We start from the raw sequence: 19,939 nt of genomic DNA, 5'->3' as shown, positions 1-19,939 counted from the left end.
GGGTTTTAACGTTCTTCTAAATCTCCCTTCATATTTATAGGGTTTCGGCAGCCCTATAAAACATACTTAATTTTTTTAGGCTTTTGTCTTTCTTTTAATTCCCTTTCAAATGTTGCGGGATTTAAAGTTCTTCTAATCTCCTTTCAATTTATTAATATTTCCACCTTCGAACGTTGAGTATTTCACCATTCACGTGCAAATAAATCGCCATAAAAGTGTGGTGCAGTGGCAGAACCGAAGCTTCCTCATTTCTTGTGGTCTTCTCCTTTCGTCCCTTTGACCATCCCTTACAGAATTCGTAACACAAAAAAAACAATGGAATTTAAAGGACTTGGCTTTTCATGTCCCTGAGAGACGGCTTCCAAAATGCCGATAATTTTGGGCTATTTTTAGTCACAACGAACGCCTGCAAGAATTATTCACTCTAAGTGTTGTATCATTGTTCATTTATTTTACGGTGTGTCCCTGAATGAACTTCGGAGCTGATGTAGAGTCAAGATGTTTCTGTTATGAATGATCCACTTTAAGTTACTTAATGACGGTGTATCGACTGCAGTTGTTATTTAGCATCGAAATAGTGAAAGGCTGAATGTATACGAAGTATTTTAATAGAGTTAACATCCAGAAAGCGGTTGACCTGAGAACATAGGTACAATAAAGTAATTTCTGTAATGGATCTTTCCGAAAGAGCTCCTGAGATCATGTCCTGGATACGCTCATGAGGCCATTCAATCAAAGGCCAAGTTACTTACACAATTACATATTCTGCTATTGCATTATAAAGTTAGATAATGGGTTGATCTCTGGGTCTGCACTTTCATGCAGTAGTCACAATGTGCCCACGTCCCGTCTGAGGTAAGAAGGTGATCTGACCCCCCGCCTACTTCAGTGGTGGACTGACACATTTTATTTGTTCACTAAATTTCTTTATTACGCAGGCCGGCACCTTCTATGTGCCAGGATATTACGGTATACTTAATTTAGTTATAAAGTTACATAGTTCCTATTTACGTGCTCTTATCTTCTACACTTTGTTCCTTGGCACTAGAGCCCCAGTGGGCCTAGGCCTACCTCCATGAACTTCTCCGTTCACTTCGGTTTTTCTAGATCTTACACATTCGGTAGGACTCCTTGGGCAGGTGATCAGCTCGTCGCAAGGCGTCTACCTGTACACAAACACAGAAAAACGCACACAAACTAAACATCCATGCCCTGAGTGGGATTCGAACCCACTATCCCGGTTTCCAAGCCTTAGACCGCTCGGCTACTATGACCGGCCTCCTACATTTTAGCATTTCCTTATATACACACGTATATCTCACTTGTATTTAATCTTAAATAAGAGTTGTGTTTTCTTCTAAAAGTAAAGTAAAGTAAGTAAAGCTATCCCTGTAACAGGCCGTGGAGGCCCATAGGGTTGTGAGATGTTGAGGTTCTTACATTTTCTAGACAATCGGCTCATACATGGCAGTAAGGTTGTCAGCCATACGCGCCGGCCGCCTTTTACCCCCAAGAACATTCCAAGAATATTCCTGGTACTCATTTCTGAAAAAATCCAATAACCTGGTCGGGATTCGATCCCGCGACCTTCCGGCTTGTAGCGTAGTACCACAACCAAATACCTCTATCCGTAAGATTAATTTTGTCGGCATAATTTGTTGTTTTTCTATATATAAATCTCTTGTTGCTTACTCTCCACGTCTTCTGCAATAATTCCTCTTTCCACTTTTCCCTTTCAGAACAACTTCATTACATGGTCCCTGCACAGTTCTCTCCACGACATAAGAGATCCACTCCTTTCAATACTTATTCTCCGTTTTCTCTAAGTTTCCGTGTTCCTAATATCCACCATCCTCTCCTTACTTTGCAACAAATGTAGTCTTCTCTGCTGCATACAGGATGACATAATTATTTTAAAATGACATTGAATTTCCCTCAGTTTTTCTCGTACATTTACGCATATGTGAACTTTACGATATTCCAACCTACCTGCCCGCTTTCCTCACTGCACTCTCCTCACGGCGATTGTTATTGTTTCTTTCGTAATGTGACGAACCGGATAGATTTCCTTACCTGGGTGCACACACAAAGAGCTTCGTGTGGTACATGATTAACTTTAAATTGAGTTGTACACTGTTTAAGATTATTTCAGATTGTAAGATAAAACCGTGGTATAAAAGATTCTGATAATTCTTCGAAAACATAAGGGTTTTCAAACACATTGGAAAGGCAGTAGGCCTTAGAATTAAAATTAGGTACAGAAAGGAAATAAGAACAGATTGAATTCAGAGAATGGTTGCTACCAACCACTTCAAAACCTTTACAACCAGTCTTACCTATAAATGTAATAGTTAAGGGTCAAAATGTTCCTGTCTTTAACCAATTAAGTACCGTGTCACGTAGAGAGATGAAGTGTAGGTACAGCTCCACCATTCTTGACTTCGGTACTAGATGGAGGTGAGTGGCCAGATTCGCGCCACTAATGCTTCACCCATGGGGAAACAACTGCCGTTACTTATTGAACAGGAAGCCGGGTGGTCCCCAGAGCCGCTCTTGACGATGTAGAGAAGAGAAAAATATCTTAACTCTGCCGCGAATCGAAACCCGTCAGTCGAACACGCAGAGCATCCCTGTACCTACTGGGCTAACCCACCAACTCTATCAAAAGTGTAAAATATTGTGACGTATTTAACCATGCAAGATCTGTTGAGCCACAGAAATCTGTAAGGATGGCGATCATGCAATAATAAGGAAAGCGTTGTTTCCTCCGTGCCGTTCCGTGCCGAGCCGCACAGTGTTCGTGCGCAGCAGATAATCGACACGTTGCTGAGCAACACCTCTGTAGACGGGAAGATTACGTAACAGTATAGCATGCTGTGTTTTCCGCGTGTCCGTGCGATTGTTTATAGGCGTACTTGGAGTCAATTCTCGGAGTGAGTTCTCAGCTCTCGGTGCGAGAGAGCCGAGGGAGGTTTGTATTGGAAGAATACCTGAACGTATGATTTGAATGTTTTACGAGTGCTACAGTGCAGTAATATTGGGAATGTATGTTTCAGTGAGACTTTTATAGCTCCCATGTTATAAATCCGCGAAGACTGATTGAGATGGGCTAAAGAGGTTTATGTGAAATGATAGTAAGTTGTGTAAATCAGCAATATTATTATAATTAATTGTAGTTATAACATGTGGACTGTTAATAAATCCAATTACAAAGTCAAACCCGCATCTTAGTCACCCAAACACGTTTCAACTGGTGTCAGAAAGTGGTTACGGCCTTAAGCACGCCACAATTTAGAACAAATTATTGAATTTGTGGGTTCATCGAGTATTGTATTGCCACATAATGAAAATGCAACAGATGGTGGAACGGTTTGGTAAAGAAGATTTCGTTTCAAGAAGAAATTATAACCACCCAAGAAAAGATGATTGAAGTTGAAAACGAAATTAAGGAAGAAATGAACGCCAAGTTGGACTCCAACCAGACGAAAGCAGACGCCAGTGCTACAGAAATGAGGAAAATGTATGCCAACATGAAATCTGACCAAGAACAAATGCTGGCTAAAGTGCAGGCCAACAGTGAGATCAATCGGGAGGAGAGGAGGGCCCAAAGGAAGGCCGACAAAGAGAATTTACAGAGGATTTGGAAGGAACGCTGGCCACAAACTAAGCCAGGACAGACGTCTGGAATGCGAGGAGGCAACCTCAGCAGAGATGAAGTCCTTCCAAGCGACGACCGCCTGCCATAAAGAGACGGCGGTAGATATAGTGTGTATTGAGCCCTATCCAGGAATAATGCAGTCCGTAGGGGAGCATCAAGAGGTCTACAAGGGAGAAGCCGCAAGTGATGCCCGTCGGTGGACTGAGGAAGCGGCATAGGAACCGGAATCTGGCCGCTGAGCGCCGTCAGAAGAGGAAGGAAAGGACTCGAGGATATTTTGGTTCCCAGAAAAGAGTAACCGTTGCCAGCAGGAGGATGACCCGCTGTGCAGGAGTGGCATGGCTCAGGAGAAGCGTCGTCAGATAGCAATGCATAAGGGCAATGGTTGAGCGAGCAACCCAGAGAGTGGGTCAGCTGCGGGAGGAATTACTGACGCTCCATGAAGAAAGGAGAAGAACAAAGGATCTAAGCAGAAAGTTGCCGCTATACATGAGAGAGAAGAGGGAAACTGCGATCAGTATCGGAGGGTTAATTTCAAGACAGCTATCGCCTCTTGGAAGAAGAGGACAAGCTTACAAGACCCTCCTGAAGACCCTAGAGCTGGAATTTGTGAAACGAGCAAACCGAATGTCTATCAGGTATCGCAAAATGAGGAAATTGATGATATGGAGTGGTCGGCCCCCTCCGAAGCGGAAAAAGAGGATGCATACAGAGTAAGAGCCGGGTAGGGGGCAAAACTGGCCACTCTAGTAGTTATAAAACCAACTGGTGAGAGTATGTGTGAGAAAGAGAGAGAAAGAGAGAAGGAAAAGAAAAAACTCTGGATGATGGAGATACACTTCGATCTACTGGCACTTTAGCACTGAACCGCTCAGGACGAGCTAACCTTAAGGTGGGAGGGATGTGCCAGAGAAAAAGGAGACGTCGCCAGCACAGCCCTTGAAAAGGAGCGGTGATACACCGTCAGTCTATTCGGGACAAACAGCCTTAAAGAGGGAGCAATGTGGTATATTTATGCAGTGCAAGAATTGTTGAGCCACAGAATTTGTAAAAACGGCAATTTTGCAATAATAAGGAAAGAGGGGTTTTCATCATGCCGTGCCGTGCTGAGTTGCACCGAGCTCGTTGCTAAGCAGCGCTGCGGTAAACTTATCTCGGCAGCAGCTAATCAACGCGTTGTTAGGCAACACCTCTGTTGACGCGACGATTACGTAACAATAGAGACATCTGTGTTTTCTGCGTGTCCGTGCAAGGGTTTATAGGATTTCCTGGTTGCCAGTTCTCGGAGTGAATTCTCAGTTCTCAATGCGAGAGAGCTGAGGAATCTTTGTAGCGGAAGAAGACCTGATCGTGTGATTTGAAGGTTTTACGAGTGCTATAGTGAAATGATATTGGGAATGTGTGGTTCAGTGAGAGTTTTATAGGTGCAGTGTTATAAATACGTGAAGACTGGTGGAGATAGACTAAAGAGTTTAGGCCGGAGCTGAAAACGTGGCAATGCTAATAAGGCCAGCGGTTCATTTTATTACATATAATAACATATATAGCATATAATTGAGATTATTCGTAATAAACATGTATAAAAATACTGTCGCCTGGGAAGTGATTTCGCGTAGTTTAACTACTATGCACCGTTGTTTCGGAAGAACCTGCTGCCTCCATCGTATACTCTGAAGTTTAATGCAACAGTTACCGCTGAAATGTTGGCACCTGTCCACCGAGGTATACGATATTACATCACAAAAGAAAGTTATATATAATAACGTCCGTAAAACCCTCAAATCTCATACAGTTATCAGTTACTTTTAATATTACTTTGTGTGCTAATTATTACTGGTATAAATTCCCACATTATTACTACTATTGTTGTTAGTTTTTTTGTTCATGTTGTTGTTATTAACGTAAAAGGCAAATTTGGCCCTGTGCTTAACTAATTAAGCACTACACCATTAAGACGTTTGGGGGAGTAGATATATAGACCCACGTATTCTTGACCTCGGCACTAGCTGAAGGTGAGTGGTTAGCATTAACCCCTGCTATTATTACTATTATTATTATTACTATCATCATTATTATCATTATTATTATTATTACTGCTACTACTATTATTATAGATAGAGACCAGTGTAGGGCTCTTGTGAACACGGTAATGAACCTTCAGATTCCATAAAATGCTGGAAGTTCTTGAGTAGCTGCATAATTGACGGCATCTCAAGAAGGGCTCAGCTCCTTGAGTGAGTGATATCGACAGCAAACCACTTGGAGACGCGCGCAGACCGAACTCCTTAAATGTCTTACACATAGTGACCCAAAAGCCAGTTAATCTGAAATATTCTCTCGTAATAACAACAATGTTCGAACTTAAACCTGCGATTCGATTAGCAGAATTGCAACCAAGCGTCGTGAGTTGTGCATTGAACATAAAGGATCTTATGCAAATTTTGTAAATTCAGTGAATAGTAAAGAAATTTATGACGTATTTTAGTGTGTATTTTAATACGCAGTTAACTGACTTTTAGACCACTCTGTATATATGAAATATACCTCAGACAATGTGCAGTGTCAGTGTTTATGGCTGTCATGTCGGGTAACAGTTACTGAAGCAGGTTTTGCAAGCCTCTCTCAGTTTCTATACGAGTGTCTACACCAGCTGCCGCGTGTCAAGGTGTACCCAGGCGCATGTGGCAATGAATGATGAAGTACTGTGAAGAAGTTATGGCAGGCCTACAAATCGGTTCCCTGAAGAGCTGTTCAAATATTGCCTGAAGATAAATTGCGAATCTTTACTCATACGGCCTTGGGATGTACGGCGTCGAGTATGACATACAAATGCAAGCAAAGTATGAACCATACTCACAGGAAAAAAACTACATTCTGTACATTACTGAACGTGTTTCACATCTATGTAATTATTATATGTATATTCGATTGAGATTCAAATAATGACTAGTATATAAATTAGACGAGTAATTATGTAACAGTTTTGTTTCAAGTACTGCCTGTTTCTAACGCATCAAAGTCAAATTTCATCTAAATTACATTTCAGAATTCAGTTCCCACCTCACGCTAAACATAATGCTGCTTCAGTACAAATATTGTCTAGAGAAATAATCGATGTTTAGCGTGAGAAGCCCATAATGATTCTCTGTGGAGAAATTCATAGATCTTTAATGTTAAAATAGAGATGGTACACCTAGTAGTCTGTAGCGTAGTAGGTATAGCGACTGGTTATGAGCTGGAGAACCGAGGGGTAGGAGTTCGAATTCCGNCTCTACTGAGACTCGAACGCCGGCCCTCCGGTCGTCCAGCCCGCAGCCAGTCGCTATACAGACTACGCTACCCAGGCTCACGTTTGTTTAAAATGTGGCACAATATTTTTATACTTCTGTGGCGCGCCAAAATATTCAATCCGATCAGAGGTCTAAAACGGATTTGTGGCTTGATAGGTTTGTGCCCATCAAATAAGATTCTGTCCAGTTCAGAAATTTCACCCAGCAGGCTGGTTTGGTGGCAGTACTCTAGGTCTGTGTTCGGCAATTACCCGGTTTGTACCTCGGCTGTGTTGCTTATTATCATGAGTCGCGCTGTTCGTAGTTTTCGAAAATGTCACCAAGCAAACTCATGGATTCGGCCTATATTTTAGAATAGGCCACAACAGTCCTCTTCCAAAACTTACGCACTCATAACTCACGCTCTCCTTCCTATCTGACTCGACATTCTACAAGTCTACCCCATCGAACTGTAGCAGAGTCTTTAAGACGGCAACAGTCGCTCAAGTACTCCAGCAATTCCATGCAACTTGTTACCCACTTCAAGAGAGCTCACTTAAGCGCTTTATCCTGAGCCAAATGAATCCAGTCCAAACAACGACGTAATATTTCTTGGAGATGTACTTTAATGAGCACCTCTTCTCACCTTCTGCATGCTGGTCTAGTACTTTTCTCCAAAACATCGATGGACTTCTAACTAACTACACTGCATTTCAACCAAAAGGAATGTTTAACTTTATTCATTCTATTCCGTCACACTAGTTAATTATTATAAAATTATTTGACCACACCGTCCACTGTGACTCAGTATTTGGTTACATAATGCCTTTACATGTTTTGGTCAGTTGTGACACGACGAAAAGCGAAACAACTTAACACATCCTTAACCAAAGGCGAAACAACTTAACACATCCTTAACCAAAGGCGAAACAACTTAACACATCCTTAATCAAAGGCGAAACAACTTAACACATCCTTAACCAAAGGCGAAAGAACTCAAAACATCCTTAACCAAAGGCGAAACAACTTAACAACACATCCTTAACCAAAGGATAAACAACTTAGCAATACATCCTTAACCAAAGGCGAAGCAACTTAACAACACATCCTTAACCAAAGGATAAACAACTTAGCAATACATCCTTAACCAAAGGCGAAGCAACTTAACAACACATCCTTAACCAAAGGATAAACAACTTAGCAATACATCCTTAACCAAAGGCGAAGCAACTTAACAACACATCCTTAACCAAAGGATAAACAACTTAGCAATACATCCTTAACCAAAGGCGAAGCAACTTAACAACACATCCTTAACCAAAGGATAAACAACTTAGCAATACATCCTTAACCAAAGGCGAAGCAACTTAACAACACATCCTTAACCAAAGGATAAACAACTTAGCAATACATCCTTAACCAAAGGCGAAGCAACTTAACAACACATCCTTAACCAAAGGATAAACAACTTAGCAATACATCCTTAACCAAAGGCGAAGCAACTTAACAACACATCCTTAACCAAAGGATAAACAACTTAGCAATACATCCTTAACCAAAGGCGAAACAACTTAACAACACATCCTTAACAAAAGGCGAAGCAACTTAACAACACATCCTTAACCAAAGGCGAAACAACTCAACACTTCCTTAACCAAAAAATGCGAAACAACTTAACACATCCTTAACCAAATGCGAAACAACTTAACAATACATTATTAACCAAAGGCGAAACAACATAACAACACATCCTTGACCAAAGGCGAAACAACTTAACAACATATCCTTAACCAAAGGCGAAACAACTTAACACATCCTTAAACAAATGCGAAACAACTTAACAATACATCATTAACCAAAGGCGAAACAACTTAACAACATATCCTTAACCAAAGGCGAAGCAACTTAACAACACATCCTTAACCAAAGGCGAAACAACTTAAATATACAGCCTTAACCAAAGGCGAAACAACTTAACAACACATCCTTGACCAAAGGCGAAACAACTTAACAATATATCCTTAACCAAAGGCGAAGCAACTTAACAACACATCCTTGACCAAAGGCGAAACAACTGAACAACACACCCTTAACCAAAGGCGAAGCAACTTAACAACACATCCTTAACCAAAGGCGAGGCAACTTAACAACACATCCTTAACCAAAGGCGAAACAACTCAACACATCCTTAACCAANCACATCCTTGACCAAAGGCGAAACAACTTAACAACATATCCTTAACCAAAGGCGAAACAACTTAACACATCCTTAAACAAATGCGAAACAACTTAACAATACATCATTAACCAAAGGCGAAACAACATAACAACACATCCTTGACCAAAGGCGAAACAACTTAACAACATATCCTTAACCAAAGGCGAAACAACTTAACACATCCTTAAACAAATGCGAAACAACTTAACAATACATCATTAACCAAAGGCGAAACAACATAACAACACATCCTTGACCAAAGGCGAAACAACTTAACAACATATCCTTAACCAAAGGCGAAAGAACTTAACACATCCTTAAACAAATGCGAAAGAACTTAACAACACATCCTTAACCAATCATAAAACAGTGGGAGAAACAAAGCTGACCGGACTTCAGAGGACAGCAAATAACACCCAAATCTCCCGTTTTCACAGAGGAGGCACGAAGACACAAATTTAAGAGGTTCAAGATTTTAATTATTAAGAACATTAACAAAATATTTTTTTTAAATTGAACTCCTTTTAATTTAATTAAAAATCTTTATACAAAACTTTAAGCATATGTATTACGATCTATGTAATAGTAGTTCTGAAGATGGTCACAACTGATCGAAACATATAAAGGCATTATAGTATAAATATACCACGTATACAGAGTCACACTGGACTGTGTTGTCAAATCGTTTTATAACAAGAGGCCCGTGCTCTTTATATTTTGATATTATTCCGCCACGAACGTGTAGATGGCTAAGTTGCATCTTCCCTCCGGGTATACAAACAGGTGTTTTATAGGGATGTGTGAATACCTCACTTGACGTGTGCTTCCTGGACGAGCACCGTAATACTCGTAATATTGAGCGAAGAGAACATACTGTTAAGATCATGTTCCTATCATATCAACCTGCAACTTAATTCCTAATCAGCACTTTGTTCCCAAACACTTCAGCGTAATATTCTCCAGTTCAAAACGTTCTCTATGTCTCTATAGCCCTTTTGACCTTGGCCGCTTTTCTCAGTTTCTTATATAGAGTATACGGAATCGGGAGGACTCTTTGGATGGGTGATCATCCCTTGGCAAAGCCCCTACCTACTCACAAAACAATACAAACAGAACAAACACACACAGACATCCATACCTCGAGAGGATTGGAACTCACGATCCCAGTGTTCGAGCGGACGAAGACGGTTCCTGCTTTAGACTGCGCAGCCACTGTAATCAGCTAATTCAAAACGTACCTAACCTATGAATCGATCAGTATCGAAATCCCGAATGAGGTACCATTTGATGATACACGTATATGGCAAGCTGTTAATATGGAACTGTGCTGCCCGCTATCATCACTGACCGTCATGACGCAACACTGCAGCCAAAACCTTTCCAAGAGTGACGGAGTGAAATACCTCTGTACACAAAGCAACGTCTTCTAAAGAAAATGATGTAAGGATTACAAGGGATTAGAATATACAAAACTATAATTTTGCCTGTGGTTCTGTATGGGTGTGAAACTTGGTCTCTGACATTAAAGGAGGAACATAGACTGAGGGTGTTTGAGAACAGGGTGTTGAGGAGAATATTTGGCCCGAAGAGAGATTCAGTGACAGGAGGTTGGAGAAAACTTTATAATGAGGAGCTTCATAACTTGTACTCTTCTCCAAGTATAATTAGAATGATCAAGTCAAGGAGGATGAGGTGGGTAGGGTATGTAGCACGAATGAGGGAGACTAGGAATGCGTGTAGGATATTGGTGGGAAAGCAGAAGGAAAGAGACCACAGGGAAGAGTAAGGCGTAGATTAGTGGGCAATATTAGAATGGATCTTAGAGAGATGTTATGGGATGGTATGGATTGGATAGATGTGGCTCAGGATAGGGACCAGTGGAGGGCTCTTGTAAACACGGTAATGAACCTTCGGTTTCCATAAAATACTGGAAAATTTTTAAGTAGCTGCACGGTTGGCGGCTCCTCCAGAAGGGCTCAGCTCCATGAGTAAGTAAAATAAATGGCGTTAACCGTCCTTGTACTGGATCCACTTTTACTTGCACTTGGGTTTACTTTCCCGGAGACTTGGAGGCCAAGTTACATGTATCAGTTGCGTATGTTGTCGTGCACCTGCAGCCAGAGAGCATCAGTGTAACAGCTTTGCTTTCCCACCTCGTAGTGGCGCTTAGGTTACGATATATGATATACATAATGGGGACAGTCTACACAACAATATTTGCGGGAAAACAAAAACAAAAGAGGTGTATCAACATTTGTTACTGGGCTGTTGACGATACATGTTTCGACCCTTACGTTGGGTCATCAATAGACGCATAATAATAGAAACATTAGTTCTTGAATTGTGTCTTAATTTAATATGGATCCATATTGTGTTCTAATAAGTTTTACTAACTTGAATTTACAGTTAAACGGTAAAAGTTAAAATTAAAATTAGAATTGCACAGAAATATTTGTAATATTTATTATTTCGCCTTTGCTCGTGAAATTAAGTTCTTGTTCAAATAAATATTTTAACCACAGTTCACTAGATATGTTCCTGGTCGATATGAAGTTATTAAAATCAAGAAATTAAAGTAGAAATTTCTGAGCCTGTGATGAATTGTAGTCATACTCGCTTCGTGAGTAACGGAAATACTAAGTGCAATAATAGAGACAAAGGAAATGAGTTCACCTGGACATCTCGAGAGACAAATGGCGATCCTAAACATGGCGATGTTGTTGCAATGAATGGAATGACATGCTTCGGTACAGTAACTCAAAGTATCGAGAGGAATAAGAGAACACGTAAAGAAGTTGCAGCTTCTCAGGTTCTTCTGGTTCTTCAGGTTGTATTCTGGGTTGTGACATCGTGCAGACTTGTAGGTGCACACCAACATTTCGGAGGGATATGCAGCCTTTATCACCACTTAGGCTCTGATAATGGAATGCGTCATGTTTTGATATTCACCAACAAAACTACACGGTGTCACGAGTTAAAATACCGAAATCTAAAGATGACCAGGACTTTCAACAAAAATAAAGAAGGATCTATTTCAATCCTTTTAACCGGCAGAGGCAAAACCTTAATGAAAAAAATTTCCTCATTTCGTTTTCTTCTCAGAGACTCCAAAACCATGTCAACATTGAAGCGTCCAGACTTCTCAACGTGAACAATATGACGAGACGACTCAAACGAAAGAAACCGTTCGAACTAGTTAATTGTTAAAGTACTAAGTAATTCAGTGGAAGTGACGTAGTTTTAATTTACGTAGTATATTAGGTTTAGAATAAAAATAATCGTTAGTTATCCAACTAGTTTTAATTGTAATTAAGTTCTGGGTTACCCAGTCTTTAATTAATAAATAGAAAAAATCATTGTCTTCTTAAAAACTTGTTATTCACAATTTCAGTGTTACTAAGCATCTTGCAAGAAGCCTAAGATAAAAATCCTTATTAAACTAACACACAATTTATGTAGTTTCAATCGCCTTATTCTGATCAAGGAAACACATTCTGGAAGCTCGATCTACTGGCTCTCGTTCCCGGGGTCCAGACAGAGAACTCGACAAAGTAGGTCAGGTTCCTGAAGCCGTTGACAGAAGAGGATCGTACTTAACCAAAACGAGTCAATGGAATATATGCAAAATATGTGGATTTCAGGTTTTCGCAACAGTGGCGATGAAGAATATTACTTTCTGGAATGTGGCGTCGAACCACACGGTGCCACATTCCTTTTAAGCATCAGTTTAATAACATAACTTGGTAACTAGCCCTTAGACTTGTCATACATAAGCCTTATGTTTTGTGAAGTATTTGGAAGTATGTACAGCTATAAGGCGAAACAAAATGAAAAAAAGGACATTATTTTTAACAACAAGTTTATCTTTCATTAAATAAACCCGAGTACCGAATAAAGCAGAAACAATGAACCCAGAAGAGATCGCCGAGCATAAGACAGAAATTAAAATATTAAGATCGTATGGATAGAGCCTGCCACTTATAGACGAAAATAAAAAGGGAGAATTTGCGTTGATAAACCAGCACACAGTTTTAAGTGTATTTGCAGTGCGACTGGAGGAAGAAACTTGAGGTAAAGGTGATATAATCGACAATTACGGCTTTCAGTTCAGAAAACCGACAAAAATGAGAACGCATTGACAGGAGAAAGACGTGCAGTTGCGGTTAGGCTGGAAAATTAAATCAGTTTCACTACATTTCTTATTTGCTATCTACTAACAGTTCCTCGAATCTTCCATTTTCTACGAAGAAAACCAAGTTAATCGCGCCTCATTTTCGTTTCATAAAAACGTCTAAGTCATACACTCTATCCGAAACAGACAGACGGACAGAGATGTTTGCCTGCAGACGTGCACCCGAAAAGGGATGGTGAGTGCTCACCTCTACACCTCAATGTTTGGAGCGGTTTTCTGCTTCCGCCAGTCACACTGATTCCTGTATGGTTTCTGGAGTAATCTCCACTACTCACTGTCATTTTTATAGTTCGCTTAATGCTTGCAGTTGACACTGTTATCGAATTACTCTATATATATATTGTGACGTATAGCCCACTGCTAAACAACGGCTCGGCAAACACATACCCGCAGAAGCGTATGTGCGCAACAATAGAAGGTCCATTGCTAGACAACGGATCAATAAACAAGCATTTTCAACAATAGAGGATGTGTTTTCTGTGAGGTCCACACGAGGAGATTTAAAAGGACAAAGAAATTTTTCTTCGGTGAGTTGTCAAGAAATGGGTTAAATTCTGGAGATGGCAGTGCCAGTTGATTGAGTAGAATTGGCAAGAAAGGAATTAGACAGTGATAAGAAGACTTCATGTGTGATTTGAAGTTACAATAAGACTGTGATAAATCCGTTGCCAGGATACGACTAGTGAAGACTGAGAACGCTAGTTCGTGTGTAACGGCGGACTGTGAAGTATGTAGATCAGCAATAGCGCTGTAACCGCCTGTAGTTCTGAGTTGAATGTATAAGGTGTCAATAAATCCAATCGTCCAATCCAGAATCCATCTATCTACCACGGAGCGTTATAACAGGTATTTATTTACACCCTGTACATGTAGTACAGTCTTCAATGCAGCTAAAGAGGTTACTGGTAGAATCACCACTTAATAAACGGTTTCATACGTATAAATTCACTAAATGTTTCGACCACACAAGGCCATCCTCAGATATAAATGATGATTTTAGTAAACTGCTATGTTGTACCGCAATGCTAAGTAGCACATGAGATTTGTACATTAAAATGATTGTTATTTTAGAAATTCAAATTTGTTCATATCAAAACAGTTTAACGTAGGAAAATAAGTTCGATATATTTAGGGTTTGAGGTTCGAACAGAGGTGGTCAAGAAGAAATATCTCCTGGGGCATTACGCCGTGTAGTCCGGTTAAAGTCAACTGACGCGTCTGAGGATTCTGCTTGCTTCCTGTTTCATGTTGGATTCTTGCTTGGCTTATTCTTCGACTATGAAGATGGAGGCGACGTATTCTTACGAAACGTTGATTGACATTCAACAGACTACACCACGATATATTACAGAAAATAGGGCTCCTCAATTTTTTTTATTAATTTTATGTATGTTTTACGTTTTACGTTATTTATTGCTTAGGAGACAGACGAATTAACTACCGTTCAATCACTGTACGTTGGTGTCCAGCTTATGGAATTCCTCCCATTATCAAAATTACGTTGTTGAAATATTACGTATCGAGAGATTTATCACCGCTCGAAACCACAGAATCCTACATTTAGTAAGGTTAGCTTTGATCCCACCTGAGAATTTCGCACAACATTCTGTTATTGTGACCATTGGCAGTAGAAGTCTTCTCTCTTCTTATCAAACGCAGTGCTTACGTCTATAAACCTAATGACTCTGCTCCCAAGCACCGAATGCAGATCAACTGAAGTGAGGCTTCGCACATTCTTAACCTCGGTAGCAGATGGAGGGAGGCTATCCACTTCACGGCTGAGATCAAAACTTCAGCACGGCAGGACAAGAAGCTAGACGGACACCGAAGTCGATTTTGCAGCTGTGGAGAAGATGAAAATTCGTGTTCCTGTCGCGAGCATGTCCCTGTGTTTTACAGGCCGTATTCAGCCACTTTACAAGGGGGTGTGGGAAAAGGTCTCTTTCTGCAAAAGTAAACAAAGGTAAAAAAGTGAAGTCAACATATTGAGCCTATCGCTTTTTCCGATTGATTTTGTCATTTCGTTACAGCTTCTGATGGTCACAACTGAAGAGTTTGTTTACAGCTTATTTCGATCTGAGAGCTATAATTCAACTTGTGTGCGTTAAATGATTAGGTGAGAGTGGATAATGAATTAGAAGTGATTTGGAAGAAAGCAACATTGGTCCAAATGTAAGACACTATCACGGTATTTACCTGGAGGAACTAAGGAAACACACGAAGAACCTGAAACAAGACAGTCAATGTCCCAGCCGAGATTCGAATGCATCACATCCTTGTTAAAAATCAGTATTATTACTGCTTGAGCTAAGTTTCTCTGTAGTCATAACGAGGAAACTTTTTTATTGCTAGTTTCGTGGGACTAAGTCCCTTGTACTGTGGCCACTTCTGGCCCATTGTACCAGCCCCAGATGATAGGTGAGGGTGATTGTGGAGCAATTGGTGGAATGAAGATTGGCAGGGGAAATCGAAGTATTCGGACAAAACCTGCCTTAGCGCTACTTTGTCCACCATAAATCCCACTTAACCAGACCCGTGATCGAACCCGGGCCGCCGCGGTGGGAAGCCAGCGACTAGCCGCTTGAGCTATGGCGCGGCCGTAACGAGGAACCTTCATAACATTTATAATAACAACAGAAGCAGTGAGTGATGCAGTTTAGAATATGCCCCAGAGACCTGTTTGTCCAAATATTTTCCTTGTGATTATCCGCCACGATACAGACAGACATTCACATGTTAACCAGTATTACTGCAAGCCTATTGCCATCATACTGCCACAGTCCTAATGATGGCAGTAGCAGCAGCAGCAGCAATAGCTCTGGCAATAACTGTAGTAAGGACGCAGTTTAAAGAAGAAGTGTTATTTGTAGGTACATGTCATAACAAGTAAAATTATTTCTTAACCTAATTATGCACCACGTATAATATACGACATATAGGGGGTGGAGGTAAAGCTCCATGTAGTCATAGCCTTGGCACGTACTTACTTACTCACTCATGGAGCTGAGCCCTTCTGGAGAAGCCGCCAATTCTGCATCTACCCAAGAATTTCCCAGCATTTTATGGAACCCGAAGGTTCATTACCGTGTTTACAAGAGCCCTCCACTGGTCCCTATCCTGAGCCAGATCTATCCAATCCATACCATCCCATATTATCTCTCTAAGATTCATTCTAATATTGTTCACCCACCTACGCCTTGGTCTTCCCTGTGGTCTCTTTCCTTCTGGCGTTCCCACCAATATCCTATACGCATTCCTCGTCTCCCCCATTCGTGCTACACGACCTGCCCACCTCATCCTCCTTGACTTGATCATTCTAATTATACTTGGAGAAGAGTACAAGTTATGAAGCTCCTCATTGCGCAGTTTTCTCCAGCCTCCAGTCACTTCATCTCTCTTCGGTCCAAATATTCTCCTCAACACCCTGTTCTCAAACACCCTCAGTCTATGCTCCTCCCTTAATGTCAGAGACCAAGTTTCACACCCATGCAGAATGACAAGCAAAATTATAGTTTTGTATATTCTAATTTTTATGTTTTTGGACAGTAGACGAGAAGAAAAAAGGTTCTGGACTGAATGGTAGCAAGCATTACCCGAGTTCAATGTCCTCTTAATTTCCTCCTGAATCAGGTTTCGATCTGTTATCGTTGTTCCCAAATACCTGAACTGTGCCACATTTTCAAAACATCTGTTTCCTATCTTTATGTCACGAATTTTCCCTGCATTTTGGTGACGAGACAGTAACATATACTTAGTTTTCTCTGTGTTTACTTCTAGACCAACCTTTTTACTTGAGTCAGTTAAATTTTGTGTGTTTTTCTTTATGGTATCTACATTATCACCCAGTAGATTCTTATCATCAGCGTAGACCAACAGCTGATGTGTCCCGTTTAATTTCAGTCCCACCTGGTTTCCCTGGACCTTCCTAATGGCATTTTCTAAAACAAAGTTGAAAAAGAGTGGCGATAAAGCATCTCCTTGTTTTCGACCATTCTGGATAGGAAATTTATTAGACAAATGTTTACCTACACGGACTTTACTATACGTTTCGTTTAAACGCATTTTAATCAACCTAACTAGTTATAGCCTTGGCACTACCTGACTAAATTGTCAACTTCACTCTCTAACAGTCTTTCCATTGGGGGCTTCACGTAGTCACCGCGTTAGTCGTCCTTCTGCACCTTCGTAGTTGCCAGGGCGCCGTTGCATGGTCTGAGAACCGCGTCGAGGTACTTGACGGTAGAAAGGGGGATAATATTCTGGGTTGAGCAATGAGATTCTCCCCTCAGGGCCTAAGGGCCTTGCTTAGACGAAATACTTCTTGGTGAAGAAGTCTCTGGATCACAACTCGATATTAATAAAACACTTCTTTATTAACAGCAATACACCGTTACAAACAGCAATCACATGTAATTACAATTACATTTCTGGCTCTCACTGTACACTACTTCAAGATTCACAGCACTACGTTACAGTACGGTAGATGATGTACGTCAATCTCCCAGCCTGGTGTCTCGCCGAACCTACATGTCCATTCACTAATTACCCAACTGACCGGTTATTGTCTTACTTCTGACCCTTGTCACCTGGGGATCAACCCCTTTAAATACTGTGAGATGACGTAACATCCAGGACCTTCTGTTTCCAGATTATTCTCGAAGCTTTCGCGTTGTTCTTTAATCGAGAGCATTCTGCAAGTTTCTTTTATCAGACTGGCAGTGGGATGGGTAGTAATTCTCATATTACACCAGCTACTATAGAACCTTCTGGTAGCTTTATCAGTACTTTGCTCATAGCGTTTTCTTAGAACAGTTAATGCAAAACTGGATATAAGTTTCATTTAGTATAAAATTGGTACTAAGTAACAAATACAGGCTGTCCCAGGAGGAATGTGCCAAACTTCGGGAGGGTGTTCCTTATGTTAAAGTATGCCGATATAACCCAAAACATCTATGTCCAAAGTTGAACGGTTAAGGAGATAATGGCCAGAGAATTGTGAAACTTTGACCGGTGTTACACAATTTTTGATTACAAAATACATATTAAAACAGACAGGAATATGTGGTTTCTGTAATGTTAATAATGTACGTAACATCAAACTAATTTGTGAGTGACATGAAGCCATTAAATTGAACTACAAAAAACTCGCACGCCATGTCAAAGTTGTCGTTAAGAGTTCCAAGCACTATACATGACACATGAATGGCAAGCGCTGACGTAACATTGCTGACTGCGCGTTCTGGTATTCGAGTGTATGGGGCTAACGTGAGCTGCCATCACCACACTCAAGGACAAACGTAGATAAGACTTGCCAGCTGACTGGTACAGTGCGTGGACTTGCCAGAAGACCACACTTTTCTCGGGCCATTATCTCCGTAACCGTTCAACTTTGGACATAGGTGTTTTGGGTTATATCGGCATACTATAACATAAGGAACACCCTCCCGAAGTTTGGCACATTCCTTGTGGGACATCCTGTATTAATTTCTGAAATTTACATCGGTAGGTAATGACCGGTTACAACTCCCAGGCCGCTTTATCCACGAGGCGGTACTCAAACAGTAGGACACTGTGTAGACCCCGTAGCCGGTCTAGAGGCTGTGAAGAAGAGAAAGTAGGAATCGAAACTCTGTTCCTTGGTTGCCCATACAATAGCATTGTCGCAATATCAACTGAACTGTAAATACACTTGGTCGTCGACTTACGACCTATGCCACTTACGACCGGCCGCACTTACCACCACAAAAAAAATGAAAAATAAAAGATGATTAAAATGTAAAAGTTTTTAAAAATAAATTATAAAGATGATAATAAGATTAGAAATGTTAAAAAATACTGTTAATAAATATATGGCCGACATACGACCAGATCGACTTACGACCTGTCAGTCAGAACGGAAGTCGGTCGTAAGTCGAGGACCAAATGTATTTAGAATTTGACCTGTAAAACAGACAGGGGCCTTATTTCAATGCTTCCTACTCTTTTCATTCCATTCTATGGAAGAGCAACAGACAGTTTTAAACTGTAAAATTACAGTCTTTGTGTTACTGGATTGTTGCGTTTTAAACAAAACAGAGCAAGCAAATGACAAATAATTGCTGCAGGAAATATCTATTGAAATTTACAGTCCGGTAACTGTTCTTAAAATTAACTTTACTTAAGTTCAGTGAAAGTAGAATTAAGAGAGATTGTCCAAAGTGCGACTGCGCCCTTTGTTTCAACAGCTAATTACCTGCAGCTTAACTGAATTCTCATACCTGTGAGAAAGTGCTGTGACTGGCAACCCACGAAAATTCCGCTACGTTCGTCAATGAAGTTAGTGTTATGCAGCTCACTACATTCAAATCAATTTAGACATTTCAAACAGAGCCAACAATTTCTAACCCAATGGCACACTTTGCCGGCTGCGACACAACTGCCCGTCCGAATGACATCAGCTACTTTATGCTGTTTTAATATGTCACGAAAGTCGACATGGCTTGTTTGTGAAGCAGCAGCTGTATATTGCAGACGGAGTGGACTGGCGTAGCAGTAACCCTCTCGACTTCTATCCTGGAGCTGCTTGGTAAGAATCATGGAGCGGACGCGAACTCTTCTGACTG

At 40.7% G+C, this 19,939-nt stretch overlaps 1 protein-coding gene across 2 annotated transcripts in view; it reads right to left on the bottom strand.

Moving 5' to 3' along the window:
- The window catches only part of LOC111873238 (A disintegrin and metalloproteinase with thrombospondin motifs 16), a 512,595-nt gene that overhangs the window by 451,730 nt on the left and 40,926 nt on the right, over positions 1-19,939 (bottom strand). Inside the window, exon 1 of one of the 2 annotated variants that reach the window (XM_023867781.2) lies at positions 19,595-19,723. The exons of the other annotated variant lie outside the window; for it this stretch is intronic. The gene's annotated coding sequence lies outside the window, so the exon portion shown is untranslated. Of the gene's footprint in view, positions 1-19,594; positions 19,724-19,939 lie in introns of those variants that run through there. 2 annotated transcript variants of the gene reach the window in all.

Source organism: Cryptotermes secundus, unplaced genomic scaffold (genome assembly GCF_002891405.2).
Source record: "Cryptotermes secundus unplaced genomic scaffold, Csec_1.0 scaffold21, whole genome shotgun sequence".
Taxonomy (NCBI): domain Eukaryota; kingdom Metazoa; phylum Arthropoda; class Insecta; order Blattodea; family Kalotermitidae; genus Cryptotermes; species Cryptotermes secundus.
The sequence above is the reverse complement of the archived record's forward strand: the minus strand, read 5'-3'. Positions and strand labels throughout refer to the sequence as shown.